The 11,448-nt window shown below is 37.6% G+C and overlaps 1 long non-coding RNA gene across 1 annotated transcript; it reads right to left on the reverse strand.

The window, feature by feature from the left end:
* Positions 1–1,738: 1,738 nt before the first annotated feature.
* Positions 1,739–2,424, reverse strand: LOC132066576 (uncharacterized). Its single transcript, XR_009416857.1, has 2 exons — positions 2,218–2,424; positions 1,739–2,086 (listed from the first exon to the last, which is right to left on the reverse strand). It is a non-coding gene; the product is annotated as an uncharacterized LOC132066576 (long non-coding RNA).
* Between the last annotated feature and the right edge of the window lie 9,024 nt (positions 2,425–11,448).

Raw genomic sequence — 11,448 nt, forward strand, 5'->3', positions numbered from 1 at the left:
ATATATGTGTTGTCCGGGGGGGGTACGAGGGGCTGTCCCATCATGTGACTTGTTGTTACTCTTAAGTACGTAGACATATGTGTGGGTTGTATATAGTTACTATTCGGTTAATGCGTACGATTTATGTTTTGGGACGTTCCCATTCGTAGTGGCAGCCTTGTCGGCTTGCGTATGTATATATGTCTTGGGATACTGTATGTAGTAGCAGCCTTGTCGGCTTGCGTATGTATATAGTTGGGGCGTTCCCACATGTTATGTTAGCCTTGCCGGCTTATGTGTGATATTATCTATCGTAAGTTGTAACTCCTCAGGAGACAGGTTGCTATGATATATCTGTATATGCGACAGTTTTGAAACGACGTCTTGCCTTTTATATATAAGTTCTTTATAATGCTAGTTGTGGCCTGATTATAATTAACAGGCGTATACGAGTGTCCAGTTCGGGCACTAGTCACGGCCTACGGGGTTGGGTCGTGACAGCATAGTTGATGATGATCATACAAATGAGCTTTTATTTTGGTGGATTCATGCCCTTATAGAGTATAATTTTCATAAGCTATCTTTCGTGGTTCACCTAGAATGATAATGAGAAGCACGTTAAAAGGTGCTCGGTAGATTAGCTCCGGGTGCCCGTTATCGCCCTCCGGTTGGGTCGTGACATTGTTCTTGTTGGTTTATGTGTTTATCTTACTTTGTTGTCTCTCTATACGTTAGCTAGTTTTAGTCAGCCTATGATACCTACCAGTACTTGTTATTTGTGCTGTCCTGCGCTTAGTGATTAAATAATTGTTTTAAAAATATCTTCCTGATTAAACTTAACAAATGCTCCACATTAATTACAAAAATATGTAAATTGCTTTCTAAATGATTTATAATAATATTGAAGTTATTTTGCCAAATGAAATGGTAAAATATTATCGGAATAATTTTATAAAATCATTTTGACTTGTAACAACGCATATTTCACTCCGTTTGATATCCAAGGACTCTGGGTAATTAAAATAAATTATGATAGGTCAAAAAAGGGGTTAACATTAGCTATTATTAATTTGTATCATAGTGTAATTGTGCCTCTCAATCCTTATAAAATTGTATATCCTTCATGTATATATTTGCATCCAAAGCAGCTGTATGAAACGTCCAAACAGATGTGAGTGGCACCCACACTAATCCTATAGTGGCCGAACCAATCCCTTAAAATAAACATTGCTCTCGAATAATGGAATAAAATCTTTGTCAATAAAATAAACTAAATAACAAGTGCGGAAACCTAGCTATTACTTCCCCAAAATTTGAAAATTACGGTACAAGGACTCTAACCAACAATGTCAAAAAGAAGAGATACTGTCTAAAAGTAAACATAATGTCTGGGATGAAATAGACATCTGAAACAAGAAAGATCTTTATGCGGCATGGCACGGATAGGAGTTCACCCTCTAATCTTGTAGAGAATAAACTCAAATAGATGTGAGGTCTAGAAGACGTCTCTGGCTCAAAATCTACACTCACAAAAAAAGTGCAGCAAGCGTAGGTCAGTACAAACAACACGTACTGGTAGGTATCATAGGCTGACTAAGATTAGTATCATGCATACATACATAAAATAAATGAAATTGGCATTGTCACACCCTAACAGTGGTAGGGCATGACGGGCACCCGACTCTCATCAAAGTCGAGCGAACCCTTGACATTCGCTCTATCAAAACCTGTCATTTCAAAAACTTTAAAGAACATAAAATTTTTCCAAATAGAAATCATTATCTTTATAATGATTATGAAAACTTTCAATCAAATAAGTACTTTAAACCAATTGAAATAATCTAAAATACATATTCTTTTAAAATCCACAAATGACTCAACTGACATCACTTTGTCGACATCTCGACAAACATATCATAGGACACTGTCTGTAGAAGTCTCTAAGAAGTAAACTGAACATTATGAGTCAGGACAAGGCCCTGACATACCCATAATCATACATATCTATACATGACTCAGCACAGCTCCAAAATGAGGTGGAACTTGCCAATCCCAGCTGACGTCCAAGCATCCTAGCTATACACTTAACCTGCCAAACAATCTGGGGCTGCGGGCATGAACGCAGCGTCCCCAGGCAAAAGGACGTCAGTACGGACAATGTATTGAGTATGTAAGGTGGTAACAAATTATAATCATAATTTGACTTGGGGGAGAAGAAATCACAATCTAACTTCATACTTGTAGCCTTCACTGGAAGAAACATAAATGTGCACACGAAGTCTCAAAACAATCTTTAAGTAAATAATGATATCCAACACACATGCCTCTTCCGACATGTTAACAGAATGGTCCCTTCGGACAGCCGCTTCCGGCTAGTATCACAATAGTCCCTTCGGACGGCCACTTCCGGCATAATAATGATGGCCCCTTCGGGCAGCCGCTTCCGGCTAAGTGAATCCACAATTTCAATCATAAGTCACTAATCAATTCATCACAATCCAGTTATTAGCCTTAGTCTTTCAGAAGAAGTTATCAAATTTGTATCTCACTAGACTTAGGAGGACATACTTCCAGGTTTGAGGGTAGAATTGTTATGAAATTCTTACTACTTATATTCTACTCAATTTCATCTTATTGCCCTACCCAAAGAATAAATGATCATATCAATACAAAGGGATGATACTATGGAATGTAAATAGAAATCGTAAATGAAATAAAGTAGTAAAATCTCGCACCCCTTTCGGAGTGGTTTTGAAAATCAAACTTTATGTTTCCTTTAGTATAAAACTCATTTACTCGAAATCATTAGCAAAACGATATACATAACTCAACGTGGCACCTTATAGGTGTTCCGCCGGAACATAATAGGAGTAGAATATCAATAAGCCATCACAAGAAACATTTAGACCTTACTCGTCTAAGAATGGAATCATGTAGAGTACATATAAAATGAATAACAATAAGAATCATGCCAAAGGAAGAAACGTTTGCCTTACATACCTTTGCCGCTTTCCGACTAACCATAGTCCATCTTTGGGTCACGCTAATCTATCAACAATATCAATTTACCAACAATCAATCCAATATATATCCTTATAATCAATCCCTTAAACTTATCTCTATTTCTAACGGAATTCCGACAGCATTACCTTTATAAACTGGACAATCCCGAAAATCTAATTCAGCTAAATTATCAGCAACACCAAAAAACAACATCGACAATCAATATACATCATAACTCAGATATTTCCATCCATTTAACTCCATTGAAACAGCCCCACCTTCATAAACTTCCCAAAAATGCCAAACGAGCTTTTAACATTATTTCCTCCGTTCTAATCCGTTAAAACTCTAATTAAACACTTTAATAACATAAAAGGAAACTTATACATACCTTATCCGTAGCTCAACCATGAAAAATCATCCCCTAAGCTCAATAATTAGCTTAAAATGATGACGACAACTCGTACTACACGTTATCCTTCACGAGCCACGAGATTCGGGGCCTCGAACTTGATTAATTCTCCACTTTCTCTCTCTAACTCTCATATCTCTCTCTAAAAGTTTGTGGAATGCTTGATGTTTAAATTAATGAATTTGTATGAATTTATCCCTTATATATGGGTCTTGGGTCGGTTCCCACCGACCTTGAGGCGGGTTTGGCCGAGCCCACTGCCCAGCTTGACCTTCCCGCCTTAAAATGTCCATAAATTTTTATCCCTATATCACATGAAGGCCCACGACCTATGGTTGGAAAGGTATTTGAATTATCTACAACTTTAATTTTTAGAGCTTTCCCAAATTTCCAAATAATGATGGGGTTATGGCCTCCCGAAGTCAGATCACCCGAAAACGTAACTTAAAAACATCTTTTTAGAGGGCTTCCACTTGGATTTGGCTCAAGGGTCCTTCTTGAGTTGAGTTTAACTTCACATATATTGTCCATATAACTTTTCATATGTCCTTTATAAAAACCCCATCATGTGGGCCCCACCTCAGCTTATGGTTACGAGGGCTATATATCTTTTAACGTATCATTCCAATCATATTGTACGAATTCCAGATATCATACTCAGGCTATCCTCATGCTAATACAGTAGAATTACATCCTTTATACTTGTAATATTTGCTCCTCCTTGAGCTCACATTAAGCCGTCTGCAGCCTCAGTAACGCGAAATTTTCTGGGGTGTAACATACTTCCCCTCTTAGAAACATTCGTCCTCGAATGTTAAATGAAGACTAATACTCGTATGCAATTCCAACACTTACTAATATCACTCACCCCTTCACAATAACTAAGGTCCTTTTCGATACTTATCTTTCCTCTATATGCTTCAACTTCCCTTAACCTCATTGATGCTTTCAGTTATATTGATTTCTACGAGGGACACATTACTCCCTTTCCGCAAACACATATCATCATGTTTCTTTCTCTTCCTTGTTTCATTCTTTACTCGTTTAAGCTTACTCTTTTTTTATACTAACTCACCTCTCGAATGACTCCTTGCTTATCATTGCTTCCCCTCTTAAGTCTTTTCTCGTAATCTTATCACATTATTCAAATCACATTAATCTTAGTTCATCAACCTTACTCTAATCCCCGAGACAACTTAACTTAACCCTCGACTCACTTCTATATCCTCGAGTAATTTCAACCTAACTCTCAAACTCATTCGGAACCTGTCTTATAACCTCCTTTCGGTTGATTTACAACTATTATTAACCTTTCATTCTTCGGTTTACACTTGTGTATCTTGCTTGATCATAGCACACATATATATGCCTGATCACAATCAATTTTAACAAAATTTTGGCAGAACCTCCTCTGTAATTTGTACTACCCACCTGTATACAGCTAACCAACAAGCCTCAGAGGGCAACAATCAAAATATATCAACTTGCCTCACAGGGCCACAATCAAAATATATCAACTTGCCTCACAGGGCCATAATCAAAATATATCAACTTGCCTCATAGGGCCACAATCATATTACAACACCCTATACATACCTGTAAAAATGCTCTTCACAATGACATTCTCAATTCGATAAGAAGCATATCTTTCTTACTGCATTCCTTAACCTGTAGCACTTACCTTAAACAACAATCATTAATCACCAGAGAACTTACCTTTCTTACAAGTAATTCCAATTTCGCAATCATAACTGCACTTTACAATCACTTAATCAAAATTTAAATCTTAAAGTTAGCGGCAAGGATTCAAGGCCTATAACACAGCTGTATAGCACAATCTATAATAATCGAATGAAGGGAAACCATCCAAGATGCCCTGTAGCCTCCTGTTCATAAGTGTGGTCGACAAGAAACCCATGAACAAGACTCTACCTGACACGACTTTGCAGACAACTCCTAGAACGAACTTCTCTGATACCACTTTGTCACACCCTAACAGTGGTAGGGCATGACGGGCACCCAACTCTCACCAGAGTCGAGCGAACCCTTGACATTCGCTCAATCAAAACCTGTCATTTCAAAAACTTTAAAGAACATAAAACTTTTCCAAATAGAAATCATTATCTTTATAATGGTTATGAAAACTTTCAATCAAATAAGTACTTTAAACCAATTGAAATAATCTAAAATACATATTCTTTTAAAATCCACAAATGACTCAACTGACATCACTTTGTCGATATCTCGACAAACATACCACGGACCGTCGCGAAGTCTCTAAGAAGTAAGGCGAACATCATGAGTCGGGACAAGGCCCCGACATACCCATAATCATACATATCTATACATGACTCGACGCATAGCTCCAAAATGAGGTGGAACTTTCCAATCCCGAGACGTCCAAGCATTCTAGCTATACACTTAACACCTTGCTAAATAATCGGGGTTGCGGGCATAAACGCGGCGTCCCCGGAGTAAAAGGACGTCAGTACGGACAATGTACTGAGTATGTAAGGTGGTAACAAATCATAATCATAATTTGACTTAAGAGAGAAGAAATCACAATCTAACTCAATACTTGCAGCCTTCACTGGAAAAAACATAAATGTGCTCATGAAGTCTCAAAACAATCTTTAAGTAAATAATGCAATCCAACACACATGCCGCTTCCGACATGTTAACAGAATGGTCCCTTCGGACAGCCGCTTCCGGCTAGTATCACAATAGTCCCTTCGGATGGCCGCTTCCGGCTTAGCTAAGGTGGCCCCTTCGGGCAGCCGCTTCCGGCTAAATATCACCATCATATCACCACAAAATCTATCCATAAATATCAATTTCAATTCATATCATAAGTCACTAATCAATTCATCACAATCCAGTTATTAGCCTTAGTCTTTCATAAGAAGTTATCAAATTTGTATCTCACTAGACTTAGGAGGACATACTTCTAGGTTTAAGGGTAGAATTGTTATGAAATTCTTACTACTTATATTCTACTCAATTTCATCTTATTGCCCTACCCAAAGAATAAATGATCATATCAATACAAAGGGATGATACTATGGAATGTAAATAGAAATCGTAAATGAAATAAAGTAGTAAAATCTCGCACCCCCTTCGGAGTGGTTTTGAAAATTAAACTTTATGTTTCCTTTAGTATAAAACTCATTTACTCGAAATCATTAGTAAAACCATATACACAACTCAACGTGACACCTTATGGGTGTTCCTTTCGAAACATAATAGGAGTAAAGTATCAATAAGCCATCACAAGAAACATTTAGAACTTACTCGTCTAAGAATGGAATCATATGGAGTACATATAAAATGAATAACAACAAGAATCATGCCAAAGGAAGAAAAGTTTGCCTTACATACCTTTGCCGCTTTCCAGTTAACCATAGTCCATCTTCGGGTCACGCTAATCTATCAATAATATCAATTTACCAACAATCAATCCAATATATATCCTTATGATCAATCCCTTAAACTTATCTCTATTTCTAACGAAATTTTGACAGCATTTCCTTTTAAAACTGGACAAACCCGAAAATTCAATTCAACTAAATTATCAGCTACAACATCAAACAACAATATCGACAATCAATATACATCATAACTCAAATATTTCCCTCCAATTAACTCCACTAAAACAGCCCCCCCCCCCCCCATAAACTTCCCAAAAATGCCAAACGAGCTTTTAACATTATTTCCTCCGTTCTAATCCGTTAAAACTCTAAATAAACACTTTAATAACATAAAAGGAACCCTATACATACCTTAGCAGCAGCTCCACCATGAAATATCATCCCCCAAGCTCAATAATTGGCTTAAAATGACGATGACAACTCGTACTACACGTTATCCTTCACGAGCCACGGGATTCGGGGCCTCGAACTTGATTGATTCTCCACTTTCTCTCTCTAGCTCTCCTATATCTCTCTAAAAGTTTGTGGACTGCTTGATGTGTAAATGAATGAATTTGTATCAATTTATCCCTTATATATGGGTCTTGGGTCGGTTCCCACCGACCTTGAGGCGGGTTGGGCTGAGCCCACTGCCCAGCTTGACCTTCCCGCCTTAAAACGTCCATAACGTTTTATTCCTATGTCACATGAAGGCCCACGACATATGGTTGGAAATTTATTTCAATTATCTACAACTTTTATTTTTAGAGTTTTCCCAAATTCCCAAATAATGATGGGGTTATGGCCTTCCGAAGTCAGATCACCCGAAAACGTAACTTAAAAACATCTTTTTGGAGGGCTTCCACTTGGATTTGGCTCAAGAGTCCTTGGCTCAAGAGTCCTTCTTGAGTTGTGTTTAACTTCACATATATTGTCCATATAACTTTTCATATGTCCATTATCAAAACCCCATCATGTGGGCCCCACCTCAGCTTACGGTTACGAGGGCTATATATCTTTTAACGTATTATTCCAATCATATTGTACGAATTCCAACTATCATACTCATGCTATCCTCATGCTAATACAGTAGAATTCCATCCTTTATACATTAAGCCGTCTGCAGCCTTAGTAACGAGAAATTTTCTGGGGTGTAACAGGCATACTGGCACTACAAACATGTATCACAAATAATATCCTCAACAATCCACTTCCAAAACAATTCACCAATTGTCAACACTGAAACACCAACACTCAAGCCAAAAGGACACAATAAATAATGAAGTTTCCAGCTCTGTCACATATCTGTACACACATGCTAAATGGTAATGTTTTCCCCAAATAGTCATGACCTGCAGGTGACCTATGGTGTCTTTGTACCACTCGTTCCGGAACGAACCTCGGACCACGAGCTCACAATAGGCTACATCGTCACCCCCATCAAATGTGCCTTAAAAGATGTATATGTTCCATCTCAATTATCATCAACAACGTCTCATAATCAAATCACAATGAATGACTCAAGAACATGTATCAAGTCAACATCAATGAAGTATAATCAAATAACACAAGTCACAATAAGACTCACAAATAATCTGCTCAACGTAATAGAATATGTCACTAACATCAACTCATCTCTGAAGGGTATATATGAACACCTTCCTTTCAACAATCTCAATAATACAATTCAAGTTTATCAGCCTCAATAATGGAGAGTCACTTCACACAATTAAATCATACAACTAACAACAATCACCCAAACTCCATGTCTGAAGTCCTAGACATGCTTTCTCCCGTAGATTCTACAGCATATACAATCAACTAATCAAAGTCTAATTCAAGTAGACCATAACCTACCTCGAGGCGAAGCTGGAACAATACAATCGCTCCACAATAGCTTTTTCTTTCCTCAAAGCTTTGGAATGTTCAAAGTCTAGAATTACAATTCTATGTAAGTAAGGGATCATCAGCTTAACAATAACAAATTGGGGATGACAATCCCAACCATTCTACACTTAATCAAATGGGTTAATTATCCTTAGGGTCATAATCATCCTAATGCTAGTCTCAAGCATCATATTGATTCAATTAATGGGTTCTCTAATCATTTCAACCCTACAATTCTATTTTTAGCCAAAGTTCTCATTTTTATAGGAACCCTAGGTCTCAACAACCAATTTCCATCATTGAATAACAAGTTCTCATGCTATGAAGCGATAATCTCTACTCTTAGATAATTAAACAACAATAAACAACAAAAAACAATGCCCATTAATATTCTAGGGTTTCCTTGATATTTGTGTTCTACCCGTCGATTCCCATTTAAAGGTCCTTTGATTGAAGCAAGGATCGAATAAGAACATTACGCAAAGAAAGTTAGTGATTAAGGCTTACCTTTGATGGAGAATAGTGCCCTAGCCTTAGAAAGTCGCCTCTATGCTCTTGGGAACTGTTTTTGGGATTATGTGAGGAGTGGGGTCGAAATAAGGTATTTAAATCGAGTTTCTGACTTAACAAGGTCCGCTGCAGCGAGAACCACCCTGGCTGCAGCGGCCATTTGAAAAATCAACCCTTCGCTGCAACGGGACCCGTCCTCGTTGCAGCGGTGGATTTTAGGCTGTGAGCACGAAAATTTATCAGTTTTTATACTTAGTCTCTAAAAATCATTCTAAGGCCCTATTAGCACAAGCCAGCAAACAACCAAGTTAAAAACACATCACAGAGTCACTTATAAGTCACAAAACATAACGTAAAACACACCCCAATTTATTTAGGTCCGCTCATTCCTAACCTCGAGAAGGTACTAGCAAGGGTAGAATGGTCAATATACGCATAATGATCAAGCGGGTAGTTACGAAAGTAGAGAGAAATAACAACAAACCAGTGCTATCTTCTCCTCTGTTTCTAGTGCTTTTACAATTATAAATAATTTAACTTAAAACTTCCTCTTTTACCCCTTAATGTAATGATTTACAACCACACAAAATATCTATGATTTATTTTACACCACAAGTTTTCAAAAGTCTTCCTACCTTTCTTTAACTCCGTGTCTACTCAAACTATATCACATAAATTGAGACGGAGGGAGTATTATTTTTTAGCAGCCACAGCCTGTTGTCCACTCGCCCTATGTTGATGTTACTAAAAAAACACTTAAGTTATCATTTTAGCTAAAGGGGAGTAAAGGGGAAGAATGAAGTTCATATCCTATTTTAGAGAGAGAGACTGCGTGTACTTAATTAAAAAAAGGTGAACAGGTAAAAATTTCGTACGTAACTTACACGTTCAAAGTATACTCAATTGGGTATAAGACGGTCACATGTAAATATGGTGACTCAAAATAAGTCGGATATCGATTCACAAGGAACTAAAGTGTTTGGACTTTAGGTAATGCCTGTGAAATTAGCTAACTTGGTTTATCCACTTAACTAAATGTGATTAATAGTTAACATTATGTCACGATCCAAAAATCAAAAGCCGTGATGACACCTATTCCTAACCGATACATAAATAAATCCAACCATTTGCAACGCAATAAAATAAACAAGCGGAAAGTATATATGGAAAAGTCGAATATTCATAATACTAAGTCTAAGAGGGAAAAGGGTGTTGCGGGACTGTTAGGCAGCTCAGCACGATCTCCTGAATAGTACTCGGAGTCGAATCTGCACCACAAAAAATGCAGCAAGTGTAGTCTAGATACGGAAAGCACGTGTACTCAAGATATCTCATAGACCGAGAAAGAAGTAGTGACGAAGTAATTAGAAAATGTCCCTTTTTACCTTGCCAGTTGCCTTAATTCATAACTGAACCCTTATCAAAATGAAACATGTAAAAGCATCAATTAAGCCACGTATTCAAATAATCAGTTATTGAGAGAATCAGATAATCAGGAAATGAATTAAGGAATGAGTAATGAAATGCAATGTGGTGTGCTCCACTTACACACGGAGCTTCCGCAATGGTGTAACACATGGGGGACTACTAAGTCCATATACCACCCTGAATACCAGATCCTCCAGAACTTATCAGGTCCAGGCCTACCAAGACCAATATCATGATCTCGACCTTAAAAGGTCAATTTACCATGCACCAACCCTAAGAGGTCAAATACCATTCAATCGACCTTATAAGGTCAAAAATATCCTTTAACCGACCCTTTATGTCTAGAATCTGTCACTTACCTTGAAATCCCGATCTCTCTGATCATATAAATCCAAAACAATGCAAATGCATGATAAAACACATAGGAAAATGAATTCTCAAAACCCTAAATTAATGGCAGGCATGTTCAAGTAAGTTCATCAACAAGTCAGACTTAAGACCATTTATTTCAAGTATGTTTATCACATGTTTATCATGAGTGTACGAGGTTCCTTAGGATGTCAAAGATAATCAACAATCAAGTATATGAAAGTAGCACATAACAGCTGATGGCCACATGCTCTGGCATTCTTGGGTCACGACCCATAACTACGCAATACACTATTACCCATAACATGACACCGGTACTAGTAACAATGCCCGTCACATCACATATACGAGACCTCGTGTTACCTCCTTACCCCTTTATTATTTTATGTTAATCGTTAGTTAACGAAAAAGCCCCTCAAGCAATGTCCAAAGTCTTAACATAGCTCGAATGCC

This window comes from Lycium ferocissimum, chromosome 8, assembly GCF_029784015.1.
Source record: "Lycium ferocissimum isolate CSIRO_LF1 chromosome 8, AGI_CSIRO_Lferr_CH_V1, whole genome shotgun sequence".
In the NCBI taxonomy this organism is placed as follows: domain Eukaryota; kingdom Viridiplantae; phylum Streptophyta; class Magnoliopsida; order Solanales; family Solanaceae; genus Lycium; species Lycium ferocissimum.